General features: G+C 42.7%; 1 protein-coding gene across 4 annotated transcripts in view; it reads left to right on the forward strand.

Annotated features, from left to right (window-relative positions):
- DLG2 (discs large MAGUK scaffold protein 2) overlaps positions 1 to 19,235 on the forward strand; it is a 1,592,593-nt gene that overhangs the window by 1,456,046 nt on the left and 117,312 nt on the right. The gene's annotated exons all lie outside the window — the stretch shown is intronic.

Genomic DNA, 19,235 nt, shown 5'->3' on the forward strand with positions numbered 1-19,235 from the left:
TGGGGGAGAAGGGACACAGTCTACATGAACCCTCGGGGCCTTTGGGGAAAATTAACCTCTAACTTCTTATGAAGCAGAAGTAGCATCCAAAATCTCTGCTGTCATTATGGCTGGTTGCTTTGCTGGTTTGTTTGCAATTAGAAACAAAGAGTTCAACATGTTCTAAGATAGGGTTGCATTAAACTTAAACTAGTTAATGTCACGCAGCAGGTATCATGGTGCCTGAGCAATAATCTTGTCCTCGTCTAATGCCTTTCAGCCCCATATCTATTTATCACCCTCAAACCACATAGCTAAATCTGTTCTTTTCTTCCAGAATGCAATAGCCTCAATTAAATCCTAGTTTTATAAACTCACGCAGTCAACGCCACAGAGATAACTGTTCTCATCTTTGCTATTTGAGACAGGCTGTATTATCATATGTGATGTGGTGATGCCTGAAGAACCCAATCAGAGACCAATCAGAGTTCCTTTGTCCTGGGCACTGTTAGTTCAAATAACGTACAGTAATTATAAAGGTAGCCTATATCTACCAGGTACTGTGGGGGGAAAAAGAGTGACTTGGGAAATGTGCGTGTTCTCCTAGAATCTAATTTACTGAGTACATTAAGGATAAAATCGCCTTATCGTCTAGGGACCTATATGAGAAATCTGTAGTTTGAAAGAATATTATTATAATGTTTATACAATTCAGGCCAACTGCATTACAGTGGGTTATTTTGGTAAGCATCTGTGTAGCATGTGAAAGGACTAGCTCCTAATTATCCTAAAGAAGTGAACACAGCAACTCCCTGGCTGTGATAGAAAGCTAATGATGCCATTTTTCTTCATTTTTTTTCATGCTTGAAGATGTCGTGGTTGTGCTGTTCTGCACTGAATAAGAAGCATATTTATTTTTTAGCTTGAAATGTTGTAGCCATAGAGTTTAATTGGGATTAATATAATTGATTTAAGGACTATGCAAAAGGATGAAATAGTTGCCTCACGGACAAAATATATTGGAAAAACTAGAATAGAGTAAAATCAGTTTAATTTAAATGAGAATTATTACAAATAAATCTAATTCATTCACCAGTGGCAGTTGGATGAAAGTAGGAGGGTGCAGTGGGGGATAAACAAAACGTTTGGGGGAACTGAAGCTAGCCAGTTTCCTATGGGCGCTAGCATTGGGAGTAGGGTTTATAAACTTTAAGGTGGAAGGAGTAGATCCATTCCCACAAGATCTTTTTGGATCCACTGGATGCCGGGGCCTCCACTCTCATTCCAAAGTCTCCCTGACTGTGCTGTCGCATTGCTCCACAGGGCTGCTTTACCTGCTGTAGTCTCTTAATGTCTTGTTATGAGGCTGCCATAACATAGCATTTCAAGCTATGGCTGAAAGTTTGTATGGTTTCTCTACATCTTCCTATTTGATTCCCAGCTCTGCTTCTACCCTTTATAAATTCCCCATCCTCCAAAGGCAGTGGACTGCTATTTCTCGCCACCATCTAGCCCCCACGTTAAGCCATGAGTCATGTTAATATTGACCATAGACAGTAACATTAAATGCAGCAAGAAGCAAAGAGAGTATGAAGATAGGAAGTCAAAGATGGTAGAAGTGCATTGCTCACAGTTGTAGGCAAAGGACAGATGTTTATGTAAGGAATTGTGATTGCCTTCTGGATTTCTTTCTTTTATTTTTTGTGGTTTACACCTCCTCCTCCTCCTCCTCCTCATTCTTTGTCCATGGCCCTTCAAAGATAATGTTCCCTTTCAGCCATGTTTCTGATTATATTTGTTGTGTTTCTCTGTATTCATTCATTTTTTTTTTGGTAACATGAAAACATCCTTTGTTTCTTAAGAACGCATCTGTATTATTGAATTTTCAGGTAGCTATAGGGTGGCCAGATGTCTCATTGCTGCAGGTCCAAAAAAAAAATGAAAAGTGCACATGAAAGAACCTGTCTTCATAGACTCATCTGATTTCTAGATGAGGAAGGCTTTGAATTCTTACTTAAAGCAGTCAAATAGAAATGAAGAAATGTCTGTAGCCAAACATTAGAGAGTCTAGAAAGAGGGATGTCACACTCAGGGTTAAAACTCTGGAATGCATAATAGCTTCAGGTATATATGGAGATTCAGCATCTTGCCTCTTCAGTTCAGTGGTTTTAAGCTGTTCAAGAGCAGTACTGACTCAAAATCATTGCATCCAAAAGCTATTCTCTGTCCTGTGTGGACTGGCTTCTGGGTTTTGTATATCCAAACTGTCCACTTCATACCTCCGATACTGCATGACTTGCCAAGTGCAAACCCCTCTGTAAGCCTTGGAAATGAACCTCCATGTTAAGATTGGGACACATTAATTGTGAGATCAGTTGCACTCTTACTGTCGAAGCTGTACCAATTCTAAAAATGCTCTGTAGTAAAGAGTACTTCAGATCGCTTTTCCAGGCAGCACAATATTACCAAAAATATTTCAAAAAAAGGAATGAGATTTCTTATTGCTTGTGTTATACGGCATTTGATGCAAGGGATTTCCAAGCGTCTGGCAAATGTTTGGGGTATAAATGTGGTGCAAGTGCTAAAACAATTATATGTTTGTTAATTTATTTATTCAGCCATGGGAGGCAGAAAATGAATCTGTGCCATTCACCATGGTATCTTATCAGCTGTTTTTGCATGAATACAGCTCAACGGAGCTTAAAGGAAGTCAGGATCTAGGAGCTTTCTGTTGTATATTCTGGTTTCCAGAACAACGAATATTTCAGTGAGTGCTATAAGGCAATACATGCAATTCCCGAACACCTTAGAAAGAGATGTGATGTCACTGTGGTACAAGCACCTGGGGAGCCCAGGTTTTTAAAGTAGTGATGGACATTCAGATGGGAGGGGACTACAGTGAGTTACATTTGGAAAAGGTCAGCTGTCAAAACCTCGTGAGGTTTGCAAGCAGCCAGCAGCGCTGGTTTGAGCACAGAATGCCTGTCTTTTCCACCAGTTTTCCTTTTAGTGGCTAAGTGCCCTCCTCCAATTGACCTTCAGTGTGTCCTGGATTAAGGCTTGAAGGGTTGAATCTCTTTCTAAGTATGCAAACAGGATCATGACAACAGTATTCAAAAGTTCCCCTAGATAGACAAGCTCTAAGTGTGAAACCTGCACGTGTTTGGAAAGAACAAAATATTCAAGTCAAAATCAGCCTTGTAGGTCTGGAAGGACAAGCTTTCTGTTGCAAGGAAAAATTAGCAAAGATAACAGTTCACTAGGCATTTTGGGGGGAAATTACTGAGCACATTAGAAATGTAAAAATATAATACCATCAAACTCTTTCAAAGCTGTTGCAGGCCTTTATGTCCAGAGACATTACTAGATGGCTCAACAGTGCAGGCAAGTCTAATCTCTGCTAATTAGTAGGACAAGCCTTCAGACATGTGAAACAGATTCTACGCACACACACATGCACGTATGCAACCCTTGCACAATGTGTAATGTCAGCCTGCACTGCCTATCCTGCTGCTGTTTCTATTTCAGTAATAAATCGCTACGTGGCTTTGAAATGCCACCCGTTTCATTTTAACCCTTTGCTTGGGTCTTAGATCTATACCTCTCCCCTGGCCTGCCTCCTTAGTGGCTTTCAAATTTATTTAATAGATTCATAGATGCTAGGGCCGGAGGGGACCTCAACAGATCATCGAGTCCAACCCCCCGCATAGGCAGGAAAGAGTGCTGGGGTCAGACCCCAGCCAGATGCCTCTCCAGCCTTCTCTTAAAGACCCCCAAGGTAGGGGACATCACCACCTCCGTCAGAAGCCCATGCCAAAATTTGGCCACCCTTACTGTGAAGAAGTTTTTCCTGATATCCAGCCTAAATCTGCTCTCTGTCAGTTTGTGACCACTGTTCCTTGTTACCCCCAGAGGCACCCTGGTGAACAGAGCATCTCCAATCCCTTGCTGCATCCCCCTAGTGAATTTGTAGGTGGCCACAAGGTCACCGCTCAGCCTTCTCTTGCAGAGGCTGAAGAGGTCCAGGTCCCTCAGTCTCTTCTCATAGGGCTTGTCCTGTAAGCCCCTAACCATACAAGTGGCCTCCTCTGGACCCTCTTGAGTTTATCAACATCTTTCTTGAAGTACAGCACCCAAAACTGGATGCAGTACTCCACCTGCGGTCTGACCAATGCCGCATAGAGGGGAAGTATCACCTCCTTGGACCTATTTATCATGCAACTGATGATGCATGGTAAAGTGCGGTTAGTTTTGCTAATGATTTCATTACACTGACGACTCGTTCATCTTGGAGTCCACTATGAGTCTGAGATCCCTTTCCACTTCTGTGCTGCTGAGAAGGTCACTTCCAGCCCGTGGGTGTGCTGGATATTTTTGTGGCCTAGGTGCAGCACTCTGCATTTGTCCTTGTTGTACTGCATCTTGTTGTGTACTGCCCACTTTTCTAACCTGCTCAGATCTGCCTGTACTCATTCCCTACCCTCCAGAGTGTGCACTTCACCCCACAATTTAGTATCATCCACAGACTTGGACAAAGTACACTTCACACCCACATCCAAGTCACTGATGAAGATATTGAAGAGTACAGGTCCAAGAACCGAACCCTGTGGGACCGCACTACCCACATCCTTCCAGGTCGATGCCTACCCATCTACTACCACTCTCTGGGTGTGACCACTAAGCCTGTTTACCACCCACCTGACTGTGTAAACAGCTATGTCACAGCCTCTTCATTTATTTATGAGAATAAGATGAGATACCATATCAAAGGCCTTGCTAAAGTCCAAGAAAACAACATCCACTTCTACTCCTGCATTTAAGCATTTTGTGACCCTGTCATAAAATGAAACCAGATTGGTCCGGCATGATCTTCCTACTACAAATCCACACTGGTTTCCTTGCTGCATTGTTTTTCCCGCTGGACTCCCATAAGTATCATCCTTCATAATCTTTTCAAAGACCTTTCCAAGGATGGACGCGAAACTGCCTGGCCTGTGATTACTCGGATCATTCTTCTTCCCCTTCTTGAAAATAGAAACCACATCAGCCCTTTTCCAGTCCTCCGGGACTTGACCTGAGCACCATGAGTGCTCAAACAGCTGTGCCAGTGGTTCTACTATAACACTGGCCAATTTCTTCAGTACCCTCAGATGCAGCTCATCTGGGCCTACTTGAACACATCCAGTCCATCCAAGTGACCCTGCACCAAGTCAGTGTCGACAGTTGGTGGGCTGCAGTCTCTCTGATGCCCATCTAAGAACCCGTTAGGAGACTTATCTTGAGCCCTGTTCAGGAACAATGAGGCAAGAAACTCATTGAATAGCTGAGCCTTGTCCCCCCTCTCTGTCACTAATTGCTCCTCCTTGTTCAGTAGGGGTCCTATGCTGCCCTACACCTTACTTTTACTCCCTACATACCTAAAAAAACCCCTTTTTGTTGTCTTTAATTTGTGTTGCTAGCCTCAGCTCTGTAGTTGCCTTGGCCTTTCTAACTGCCTCCCTGCAAGTTTGGGCCAAGTAGGTATACTCCTCCTTGGAGCTTCCCCCTGTTTCTACCGCCTATATGCCTTCTTTTTTGCCCTTAGGTTCCCCTGGATTTCCCTGTTTAACCAAGGAAATTTTTTGGCTCCTTTCCGCCTTTTCCCTCGTAATGGGATAGTCTCCCTCTGTGCCCAAAGGATCACTTCATTTAGGAATAACCACCCTTCCTGGACTCCCATCTCACCAATACTCTTATCCTACAGTGCATCATTGACTAGACTCCTAAGCACTCTGAAGTTAGCCTTCCTAAAGTCAAGCACTTCCACCCTACTATTTATTTTACCCACCCTATGCCGTATGGTGAATTCAGTTGATTGGTAGTCGCTGTCCCCAAGGTGACCACAAATCTACAGTTCCCCTACCAGGTCTTCTCCTGTAGCCAACCCCAAGTCCAATAAGGCATTCCCCTAGTGGTACTGTATACCTCCTGTGTTAGGTGAAGGTCCTGCATGCAGGTTAAGAATCTACATGAACGGTTGGATTTGCCACTTGTGTGAACAACATTGAGAGCTGTTGATATATATGCTATGTGGCAGGCTAATAACGGGTGCTCCAGCATTCAGCCACCCAACTCACTATGCTGGACCACCTTCCAGGCTCCGAGTGCCTCACTGGGGGCACCTCACATCCTGCCGACCCCCTTCCTGGAGCACACCCGCAAGCCTGGGGGTAATGCCACCACCACCCAGAGGCTGGACTGGTCCTGGCTCTGTGTCCCATGGAAAACACAGGAACTAGTAGTCCTTGAGGGTACTCAACACACTACAAGAACTTGGGGTGCTTCCCTCAGTCTGAGGCACAAATGGTGGTCTCCCTTAGTCATCTGAACCAAGGGGACCCCAAGGCATAATCTAGACCCTCTCCCGGTAAATCTCCCATGCTAGGTACAGAGGAGAACTTTATTGGTTACAAAGAGTAGGTTTTGAATAGGGTATAAGGTAGAGCAATAGCAGAGAAATACCTTAGAGCAAACACTGCCATGGAAGCCTTTGATCAAGCATCTGAGTTACTGCAAGCTATATATCTAGTTAGATTTCCAGTAGCTTACTTTTAAGTATCATCCAGAGGCAGGTAGAGATTCCCTCTGGAGGCAAGCAGAGTCTTTGATCATGAGTTTCAAGAGAGAAAGCAAGTTTCAGATGGTCCAGCTTCTCTGAGAGTTCACATCATGGCTGCTGCCCCCACCTCCTGGGCAGTCCTTCACTTATATAGCCCTTATGACCTCACTTCCCATATCCAATGAACACCAGCAACTGTTGGCTGCCAGCCAACCAATTTGAAATGCATCACTGGTTTCCAGGTAGACTGGCAGGGTCTCTAGCCCCCTCCCAGTCATGATGACATTGCTTGGAACAATAGGGAGTTTAAGCCCCAACCCAGGTGTGTGAGGCCAGTCATGTAGGCAGAGGGAGCAGGTTTTCCCCTCCCACGGGAATGTATCCAGCTCAGGTTACAACTTGGGGTTACCTGAAGCCAATGGGGCCAGTGGTGTCTGCTCTCTGCAGTGACCATGGTAACTACATTGTCCGATTGGTCCCCCGCCTGATAGCAGAGTTTGAGGAGAGACAGAAATGGCATTTTGCCACATGCTATACACATGTGCAACATGTTTTCCAAGATTAGACAGTTGTGCAGTCCCACCATAAGGCCACACCCTAAATGACTTATCTTTCATGCTTTAAAGCTCAGTGGCTACTTTTAGACATTTGGCAAGTGAGTCCTATGAGTAAACTTGGCATCTAGTTATTACCATTATTTAATTTTGGTACAGTAATCACCAGAGCTTTCACAGCCATGATTCCAGGCTGCAGTGACTTGTTAGAAACCATCCCAGCTCTATCTTCTGCTGAAATGCAAGGACAGAAAGTGTGTTATTAATGTTTGTCTATTTACCTTTGATTAATCTCAAGCAATTCAAAGTTCTAAATTATAGCACAGACTGAAAGAAGCCTGTCCAAAAGCATGTCTCCAATGACACAACAGAGAGCATTTGTAATTATAGCATTTTGCAAACACATTTAGAAACTGTCAGTTCTGTGCATGTCAAACCAGCATGTGTGAAATGGACCACTGAACTTGCCCAAGTATGGAAAAACTGGGAAATTGCAAACTGCGTGGTCAGTGACCCATTTTGCATATGCCACTTAAGTTGATTTTTTTTAATGTTCAGCTCTTAGGGTTCAGCCATTACTTCCATTTATATAGTCCAACACATCTGAAATCATAAGAAGTCTTTACATTGGTAAAGACTAGGAGCAAGTTCAGGATCAGAACCTGGTGGAAAAAAATCCTAGTCCTTAAGTTTCCAAAACACAAACAAAGCCCCTGTATTACCTCTAGAAAAAGGTATCACTTGTCAAGGGTGCAAGCAGGACAAGACAGTCTCTTCCTGGGCTGTGCTCTGGACTTTCTACTTAGTCCAGTTTATATATGTATTTTTTAAATGCCATTGTTCCATGTCAGACATATTCTTGGACAGGCTTTTTTAGTCTGGACTATAATTTGGCACTGATGAGGTCTCACCTGGAATACTGCATCCAGTTTTGGGTTCTACACTTCAAGAAAGATGTGGACAAGCTGGAAATAATCCAGCAGAGAGTGACAAAAATTATTAGAGGCCTGGAAAGCATAACCTATGAGGAAGGGCTGAAAGAACAAGGGTTATTTAGCATGGAAAGGGAAAGACGGAGAAGGGATTTGATAGCAGTCTTCAATACCTGAAGGGTGATTATAAGGAGTGTGGAGATAGGCATTTCTCTGTGGCTGGGTGGGGGGGGACAGGAATAGGAGCAATGCCATCAAGCTGCAGCAGTGAAAATTGTGGATGGAGATGAGGATGAACTTTCTGAGGTGATCAAGCACTGGGTCAAGCTACCTAGACAAGTTGTGGAATTTCTATCCCTTAAAATTTTCAAAAGCAAGTTGGACAGGCACTTGGCTGGCATGGTTTAGTTGGCAATGATCCTGACTTGACCCAGGAGCTGGACTAGACAGCTTCATGGGATCCCTTCCAGCCCTGCTTTCCTATGATCCTATGTCACTTCAATTCTCTTTTTAACCAGATTGAGATTTTCATGCTTCCTACATTCTTACTGCCACCTGGTCAGGTGCCCTATTTCCAAAAGCTACCTAGAAAATGGGGGATCAGGTTCTTTGTCCTACCTGAATGACCCCTAATAAGCTGTCCAGGGCCTGCTGGAATCAAATGGGTAATAAGTCCTGGCCATAGCTTATTGTTAGAGTATGGAAGAATATCTGAATTACAGAACAGTCCATGATGCTCCATACAGTGAAATAGGGAATCAAGCCTGCCTCATATGTAGAAATACAGACTATGTTCTGTGTTCTTCAGTGTCTCCTTATTTTTTTAGCATATATATATGTTTCACTCATCTTTTCCATGGGCTGAATACACAATAACTGCACAAATAAGGAAAATTAACTAAAAAGTCAAAGAAGTGGGTAGAGATTGATTAGAGGTGCTGAAGCCCCATAGCTCTGACTGACTTCAGCAGGAGGGGCAGATGCACAACATCTCTGCAGATTAAGCCAATATGTTTTCAGAGGTCTTTAACTTATGGTATGGTTTATTACAGCTGTGTCACCAAGCAGCATGTCAAGGATGAGTTCGAGAACTATTAATCTGAGAGCGTTCACAATGCAGGGGCCCTCCAGGCTTGCACTTTAAATTTTGCTAGTCTTCTGGTGTTAAATGAAATGGTGTGATATGCTGTAAGTATAGCAAACTGCCTAATATGTAGTCCAGGAGCATGAAATGTGTTGTACTTGATGTATAGTCAGGTGGGACTACTGGCCATCTAACGACCTGCTAAAGTCCCCCCATCCCTCACAACATTGACATGTCTAAAGATAGTTCCTAGCAGCATTTAATATTTTATACAGTCAGAAAAGATGCATTTGTTTTTAAGGCTGTTAATCCTATTTGTCCTCCAAAAATAATTACAATGAAGCAGTTAAGGCATAGTGAAAGTGTAAACAGAGACAAAATATTCTCATTTTAGGGTGTGATGCCGGGTTCCCCTGTCATCTTTGCGGTTTTGTATTTACATTACGGTTGGCTGCTCATTGCCATTTAAAACAGAGAACCAGTTCACCCAAACTAAACAGCAGTTTTGACAATAGACTCCCAACCCACCCTCGATGCTCTGAGCCTTTCTGAAGCTTCCTTACACCCTGGAGTGGACTGTGTCCTTATTGAATATATCGATTTATTATGCTACCAGGCTGACTTAATTATAATATATAATACATTTATTATGTAAACATATAAATAGGACATGTAAATGTATTATGCTACATCCAACACAAGTACCAGATGCTGAAGAGCAGGCAGCACATCCATCTCTCAATATTTGCTTTAATGGGAGATAGGGAGGTTTATCCCAAGCTGTCCCTTGCAAGATTGTGATGCAGAGTTAACTTTAACATGGCCTGAAAACTATTTTCTCAGGCCCCTTCCCAAAACAAACCAACTCTTGTCCACCATGAATGAGATGATGCTGCCTTGAGGCAGAGTGTTGGACTAGATGACATCTTAAGGTGCCTTCCAGCCCTGTTGTTAGTCACATGCAGTATTTTTTCCCCCATTCATCTTATTTCTATGCTACTGCACAGGATTGGCTTGATAAAGAGATGATCTCTTGGAACCTGCCAAAACATAAACTACTTCTCTACAAAGGGGCGATCTTTGAGCCACGGCAAAGATCCAGCTGCAGAAGAGGCAAAGCCCTTTGGTTCATGGTAATACCTGTTTAGATTGCCAACATTTCAAGTAATGATTCTCCAGTTGTGGTGGAAGTTAGGAGGAGGACAGCAGGTTCTTTATTAGGTTTTATAATATATTTTGTGCCTTTTACATCAGTTCCTTATCAAGGCTATCATATAGAATTCAATGTCTTTACCCCACCAGTGGACACTACAGCCTTTCAATACAAGTTGGATTTATCTTTTATAATAAATATCAAATCAAGAGCTAAAAACCGGATTATTAATCTCTGTTGTAACTGCTTTTGTTTTAGCAGCTTTGGTGCACACTTCTGGCCATTTTCTTTTTGTCTCAGAAGATATTTAAATAATATCCCAGGACAGATAATTTGATAAACTTGTGAAGCATTTGGCAGGGAAGCCAGTGCACCATTTTATTTTCTTAAAAGAAATCTTTCTTAAAGCTTTTGAATGCATATATATATATATAGATAGATAGATATATCTCCTGCTTCCCTGTTGCCCTGGTGGACTGCCTGGTTCGTCGTTCAGTGCCTCATTCAGAAGGGAAGTGACTACTGGAACAATTATTATCCGAAGCAAAAGATGATGAGGAGAACCTGGCCTTGCTTTTGAGTATGGGAATAAGATTGTTGCAAGTTTTAAATACCATAAATGTCGCATGGCCTGATTTTAAACACAGGTTCACAACACAATCAATGCAGAGACCAAAATGACAATGACGATAAATTGTTTGTAGCTTAAAATGGCTGAAAATGAGTCAGCCAAACGGGCATCCAGGTCTTTTCTGTTCTGTTTGGAAAAGTAATGTAGTCTGGCAAACAGCTTTTATGATGTTTCCATGTCAACAGCAATAAAAGGACATCATCAGTTAGTTTAGTTCTCGGTGAGGGGCTGGGAAAGTACAAACCACTTAAAAGAGGAAAGTAGACAAGGTAAAAAGCCCGCAGACACTGAAAGGCTGGGCAGTGGGGGACGTATATGTGCGTAGGCACAGTGCAAGCTAATAGAGGCTTTTAGGATGGCTAAATGAGAGGACAGTCGAGAGAGAGAAATAACAATGCTTTGCATGTGTTATGGGAGGATCTCAACAAAATGATTCAGAGACATGGCTGAGCAGGGCCCCTGCCAAGTTAGCTTCTTCGATCACGAAGTCAAGGGGAACAGTGCTGTCAGGAAAGGTAACCCAGGGGAAAGAAGTGAACATTTCCCTTTGAAGTACTTCCCAAAAAAGATAAATGAGGAGGTTCTTTCATCTCTCAGTAAGGACGTCTGCCTGTGAGAAGGGGATCCAGCCGAGTTAAGTGATTAGGCTGTGGGGCTCACTGGGTATTATCATATCATCTTGTTTGGACTATCATCAGAAATATAGCTGGCTGTGCATGCTCTCCAATAAGCGTGTGAAGGGTATGGTAAATTGCCTACCATGCAGGAAGGCCATATTGGGCTCCATCCTGTGATTCTTCACTATTTTGCTATCTTGTCAGGAAGAAAGACTTGCAGCCGAAACCCTGAGCCCCTGTTGACTTGGACTCCTAGCCAGCTCTGCTGCCAGCTGCCTGAGTAGATGTCATGAAGCTAGTTTGCTAGGATCCTCTATCTGGCTTGCTATGGATGTCATGTTATAGGATCTCCCTGCCCAGGACAATGTGAATGCTACACAGCCAGTCTGCCTGGGAGTAGCTGGCCAGTGAGTTTGACTCAAAATCACTCTAAGTGGAGGTGGTTCAGACCTCGCAGGCTGCTGTACAGAAGTCCTCACGCTTGAGCTACTTGCTTTATTTTTGTGCAACTCCTACACAGTCCCTGGGAAGGTGGGTGTGGATCTGCCTGCCCGAAGCACTGCCTGCTGAGTGCTGGCTGGGAGTGCTCCAAGGTAGAGAGCTCACATGTATCTACACATCTTCCCCTTCAGCGCCTGCACTTTTGTCTCCTGCAGGGCCTCCTCCTGTGGCTCACATGGCTCTCACAAGGGTTTTATTTACTTCTCTTCTGTGCAAACACAGAAAATTAGAAACTTGCCCCTAGAATTAATTAGGAAAAGATAGTGTCACAGTGTCATTCACTAAGTGGGAATTCAAACAATGAAAATAAGCCACCTATTATCAGCAATTGGTTTTGCTGGGGGGCGGTTTCTGTCCATGTCGTTGCCATTGGAGACATCCTTTTTTCTCTACCCCAGACATTACCCAGCTCCAATTATAAGCACACCTGCTAGCTGTTTTCAAAGCAAAGGATGTTTATTGCTACCCAAACTATTACCTGTGGGCAAGTAATTTCATGTTGCTCCCAGACCTGCCTTCTAGTGATTTGAGAAATGACCCATGGTCAATAGAAGCTAGAAATTCTGCTTTCTGGTACTGAAAGTTGCTGTCCCAAAAGTATCATTTTCTGGAGGTAGCAGTACCAATATGAGACTATTGTGATTTTTGGCAGGGAAGCAGTTCCACAGGGGAGCAAGAAGGTATGTGTGCACCTACACACCTCTGGCCACTTCAAGTTTGTGCAACTTTTGGAATAATCAGCGCAGCAGGAGGTTGAGCATGTAACCTGCCTCCTTTCCATTTCAAAGAGGTGTCAATATTTTCATTCTTTCTGGCCCCTCAAAGCATGCATATAAAACTCCTTCACCCAAGCTAGTATCTCCACCTTCACATTTTCTTTTCATGATGGCCTTGAGGCAGTTTTGAATTCAGATGGAGCTAGCAGCGAGTGACTGTTATAATTGCTCCTTTCTTTGAATTCTCTCAGCCAGTTTCCAAAGATAAGGATTGAAGGTTATTGATCCTGAAATGGAAACCTGTCCTAATGGCAGTTGAGGGTTGTTTTGCCACTTTATCACAGATGGTTCGTAGATACAGAATCATTCAGGTCCTGCCAGCTGTTCCCTCCAATATCCACCCTGTCTGTCTTTCTGTTTGTTCATTTTCTTCTGTTGGGAAACATTAACTCCTGCTTTGCCAAAAAGAAAGTTCAACCTCATTGAAAAATATCCGCAGTCTCTTCACTTCCAGAAACTGACTGGCACGTGATGATGTTCCTCAATAGCCGTTTCATGCTGAAATGATCTTGACAACTACTTACCCAGTAAGGTAGACAGGAGTCATATGCTTTCAGCACCGTTAGAGAGCACACGGCTGAGGCAGGGGTAGCCTGCATGATTCATTGTTCCAGAACTCAATCCTGTTTCTATAATAGCCCTGATGATGGTTTTGCACTGGCCATGCAGAACCATTTGCCAGTCCCTGCTCGCTGGGGACAGATTGCTGACAAATTTTGTCAGCAATGAAAATATGAAAAAAGGCGTATCCTGCTTACTAAAAAGAGGATATGCATGTATAAAATGCTTTCTGATACTCGGGAAATGTAATCACTTCTCCTTAGCAACTCTGTCTTGATCTCTTTTCGAGGCAGGAAGTCACAGTCAGATTGAGAGTACTTCTACAAAGAATATTATTAAAACCGTGGGTCTGATTTTGCTCCCATACCTGTATTCTCCAGATTACGTTTGATTTATACCAACATAAGCACAATCAGAATCAAGCTGCTAATGTTGCAGTTAGAGCTCTGTGAAGTACAAGGCTTCCAGTCGCACTGAATTTCATGACTCTTGTTTTGGTCTGAAATTAATCCAAGCTTTCAGAATGAAACTTGTTTTTAGTCAGTTTACCATCATCTCATTTCACATCTGAACCCAGAGTTTCCAAAACTGATACCTATAAATCCTGTATCGCTTAGAATATGGCTATAGGTCCCACTTAAAAGTTCATACACTTTCAGGAAGAACAAGATGGTTTTTAACCTGTATGGTTAAGAGATATTTCCCAATTGTTCTCATAGGCACAAACAAGGCACCATACTTAGGCATCGCAAGACGAAAAAATCAAGTCCACAAGGGTCATTCTGTTCAAAAGGGTTGGGTTCTGATCTCTGAACAGGGAGGTGCCTGGATCTCGATCACCTAGGTACTCAGCAGGACAGTGCCTAGAACAAGCCAATGGGAAACAATATGCAGAGGGGTGTATATCCAACTCTCACCCCTCCTTTGTGCTTAGTTCGCTGCATAAGTGCATGTTAGGAGCTTCCATCATCTAAGAATCCAGGTTACCCAGAGAGGAGACACTCCAGGAGGCGCCACTAAGTTCAGTATTAAGTGCAGACAGCACAAACAGTGGGGGCATCCAGCTTTTGCATAGTTACCTGGTGGTTAGAGCACCCTGCCAAGAAGTGGGAGACTCAGACTGATGGGACTCCATCCCACCTATCCCATTCCCCAGGAGAGTGAACTAAACATGAGGCTATAGAATAATGTATCTGGGAACCTCCTCTCCTGCTGTGGAAGCTGAACAACTGTACAGTAAAGGGTGCAAGATCCATAAAGCTGAGAGCAGCAAGAAGTATCCTGCTTCTATAGTCCAGTGATGCGGGCACTCGATCTGGGAGGTGACAACCCTGCTCTCAGGACCATTTATAGATTTTCCATTGGACAGCAATTGGATAAAAAGCAGAAATAGTAAGGGACTTCCAAGGGAAGTGAGAAGTGTAGGTTTAAGTATCCTGAAGTTGTGGAAGAGCTAGAGCCCATGTGTCCCCATTCCTGGCAAAGTGATCCAACTAATAGTCTGTGATGCAAAGGGGGCGCAGCACTACCGCCATTGGCTGTATCTGAAAGTAGGTATGGGTGATGTCCTTTGTCCTTAACCTATTGGTGTCAGCATCACCATTTGTGGGTGCCCAACAAATCATGGATTCAGGTGGGTTTCAGGTGCCTTCATGCTCAAGTCTGGATCACAACAGAGCTTATGTGCTTGATCAGAGACCATGTCTTTGTACTAGGTGAGCTTTGCAAGCCATAATTGGGGCTCCTAATGAATTTAGGTACCTGAGTGCGTTTTGGAGTTACTGGGTTGGTTTTTTGTGATTTAAGCTTCTAAATTCCACCAAAGTCCTGTTAGGTGCCTACAAGACTGGCTTGGACTTGTCACTAATTATGTGGAAATCCTCTTCGCCAGTCATGCCTTAATTAACCACGATGGTTTCCGGGACAGTATGAAAATAAAAAAGTAAAAATGGATGAATGGGCCCCTTTACCGAGCCAAGCTCTTTCAGCATGAGATTATCTCTGGTTCAATCTCCAGCCAGGTTTAGTAGCTAAAGCTGCCACCTGACCAATCTTGGGCCCCTGCTGCATTTTGACTTTCACGATCTGAATAAGTATGGCCTACTCCATGTATGCATAGTGTATGGATGCATATTTAGCGTCGCTGCATAACTCACTTGCCAGTCACAATTTTTCACCACTTGTTACTATCACCATTTTTTGACTATTGGTTAAGTGCATAAACCATTTAAGCACATAGGATCTTTCATAGCCCCATAATTGTTACCTAATTGAACTCTAGGTAACTGCATATTAGCTAGGACTGTCTACTTCGTAACTAATTGAACTCAATTTAACAGTGAAGGGGAAGCAGCTGTCAAAGGGCTGCTATTAAAAGCCTAGAAAACGACAGAAGCTACTCAATTTCACGGCTGCTATCTCCCGACATTTTTAAGGCTTCCAACAGCAGCCCCAACAGTGACTATTAGAACATTTGCAAATGAAGAAAGCTAATGAGTTTCAGGGCTGCTAATACACAGCAAGAATGGTGCTGTAAGTGGTGGTCCCCAATTTCACAAGGCTGGCTGTGCTGTGGAATTAATCACTTGCCGGGCTGCCAGCATTTTCAAAGTTTCTTACATAGACCCCCACAGTGACCCTAAGAAGCTATGAAAATGATGGGAGCTAGTCAGTCAGGGCTTCTTGCACCACAGCGCTCACAGTGCAGTTGACTTAGTGAGCACTGATTATTCATTTTAAGTGTGATTAAGTACTTATACCAGCTAAGTGCACGCACCGCCTGTTTTCAGTCTCAAGGCCATACATGTAAATAGAGTGCTTATGTATGGTAAACCTTTACACAGCTTGAACTTTTTATACAGTTGGCATATGGATGTGATCCTTTCTCTCTCCCCTTCTTTTGCTGCATTCAGGATTTTGAGATTTTGTCATTTTGCCGCTTTGCTTCAGTTTGTATTTTTTGTAGGCTGCTAAATCTCTCACATGCTTCCTCTGAGTACATAGATTTTTTTTTTTATGCTCTCTGATCAACAAGAAAATTACAACCTCTCTCTATCTTTTTCATTGAGAGGCCTACAGTAATACGGGGAAGACAGGACAAAATTCAGAATATAGCTTTAGCATTAATAAAGGATTAGATAAGTTTGGTTGCAAGAGATGTAGAAAACCCTCATCAAAGAAAGAGCAGTCAGTGGACCTGATGTTTTTCCAACTGAGACCACTGAACAGGGAACACATTTGAATTAATGACCTTAACATAATCTAGTTAAATGTGGGCAGTAGAATGAAAGAGGTCTGAAAAAAATGAGGTTGTTTTCCCACAATAAGTTGTGAGAAAACTGTACAATAGGGACCTTTTAACTTCTCCCATTTTAGTTATTCATCTGTAGCATCCCACATGTATTGGGTGCTGTGCAGGTATATGAGCATGCTTTGTTTAGTGTGCGGGTAGAGCAAGAATCCTGGAATGTCCTTTCTCAGCACTGTTGTGCTGATGCAGCTCCATTCATTTTAGTAGAGCAGCTTCTCATGGGAATGGGCATAAGTGAAAGAGAAATCAGGAGCACTTTGATGTGATGCGTGTTAATGGCTGAGAGAGAATATGGGAGATTTTGTGGAGGCTTCAGTCTCTGATTCCTCTTGTCACCAAGGCTGAGGTCGTTAGCTGAGGTTACACAGTTGATAGGTGTTTTTTACCTATCATGCTTAATAAGCAAGCATATTCCTCAGTATATTAATTTTACTTGGCTTTCACTTTTGCAAATCTTTGTTCTGCTCCCTTTTTGGGCAACTTTCTGAAAACATTCACGTATTGTGGTCAGCTTCTGAATATTACTTATCTTGAAATTCTCTACAGACCTCGGTGCATTATAACGCACGACTCCTATTCATATTTCTGCCAGGCACTTTAGGCTCTGAATATATTCCAAAGTTGCAGTGAACATGAATTTGAACTAAGGATTGTGTTATGTTTGGGGAGAGCAGACAGATAAATATATGGACTGAGGAAAAGGTTTTGTGATGTTTGTCTTATGCATTCAGTAATAATTATGTCTTTGACTTCTTGACCAGCGGCCAGAAACACAAAATCCCAACAACAATAAAGTCAATGCTTCTGTTTGCATCATTCAGTGCAAACCAACATTTAAAATGAATCACACTGTGTATGAATCACATCCTAAATAGTATCTAAGAGTCATGTTATGCACTTTGGAAAATGCCCCATTAAAGTCAGTAGGAATTTTACCCAAGAAGTTACTGCCAAATGGAGATCTGTGTAGCTAAAGGATACAAAGAATTTGCAATTATTATCTGAGCTCTTCCTTCTAGAAGTCAGATTGCTATATTCTTTCAAAACAGAGGTGCTCAGAGTCCGCATTGATTAGGCCCTATAATTAGAGATATTGTTCAGTAAATAGAAACTGATGCTGAAGTGCTATGATGAGTTGTTTGTTGTTTATAGGACTGCTGCTTGCAGCTATTGAGGACATAATAGGTTTTGAATAAATGATCCAAGAGCATTTGAGTCTTAGATCTCTGAACTTTTCAAGGTCACAGTGTGATATGAAAGTACTGACATAAGGGAAGACACCAGCATAGATGCAGACCTATTGCCAGAACTTGTTTTACCATTTGCAAAAGTAGAACTGGATTTTGCTTAAAGCCAAAACAAATATAGAAGGAGAGGAAATAAATGGTGATTGGGAGCTGTTTTGTAGGGGATATCATATGCCCATTTAATGCCACAGAACCAAATGCAGGACTAAATGCAAGTGTAGTTAGACCCAGGTCATTTATTTGTAGTTGGAAGCCCACAGAAAGACTAAAGTTAGGCAGAAACTTTGCTGTTGAGGCTGCAGTTGGAAAACTTACCACATATCAGGGGCCTAGTTTGTTCTCGTTCCGAGCATGTGGATATCCTAATATCTGCAGGACAATATCCCCTTATCTTGGAGCAGCCAGCACATTGATGTGGTGGGTCAGAAATCCCCTCGATGGCGTTTCCGGAATTGTGCTTCTCCAGGGCTGCATCAGAATCTTCTTTGTAGGGAGCTTGCAGAGAGAGTCCAGGGAAGTTCATGTTTACAAGAGGAGAATTATGTAAGAAAGTCTCAGGAAGTTTTAAGGGAAGGTGATACCATGCAGTGTGGATCGCCCCAAAACTCTGCCTCTTCCATGACTAGCCACACTTGTCTCAAGCAGTAGAGCACCCCTCCTCCCCAGCTCATTATGGTTGATCAGACAGTCTCCCCTGGCTGAACTCCTCTTCAAAAAGTGGCACCTGTGGAGCTGAGCTCCTGTTCTTTTCTTCCCTGTCTGTGGTAACAAAAGCAGGAAAAATCTGCAATATGATTTCTTGATTTTTTTTTTTTTGGATTTCTTTTTAGGACTGCAGTTACAAAAATCAGCTGACATTTTTCCAAGATTAGGGGCAGCTGAAATCTCTCAGCTTTTGTTATTAGTCTGGAAATTGCCACCAGTTCTCAGGGCTTTGTCTTGTCTGAGAGTGGACTTCCCCTTGTGAATCTGGCTCTGGTGTACACCACATTGCAGAGGGATTAATGGAGTGTCAGTCACCAAAAAAAGAGCATAATCCTCCTTAAATTGTTTCTTAATATGTAGATAGCAATAATTAGGCCAACAAGCACTCCTAGCAACATGCATATTTATTCATTAAAAGACAAACTGATCTGAGACTGAAAAATGTATTCCCCATTTCTATCCCCGAGTTTCTCCTGATGTGCATCCATAGTAATCTTTTCATCCCTAATAGTAGAGATTGTTGGTTGAGTTGGATTGATTCATTAGCTGGCTTAATTTGATTTGTTGATTAAAATGTATATCTTTCC

This window comes from Crocodylus porosus, unplaced genomic scaffold, assembly GCF_001723895.1.
Source record: "Crocodylus porosus isolate Cpor-Errol unplaced genomic scaffold, CroPor_comp1, whole genome shotgun sequence".
Classification (NCBI taxonomy): domain Eukaryota; kingdom Metazoa; phylum Chordata; order Crocodylia; family Crocodylidae; genus Crocodylus; species Crocodylus porosus.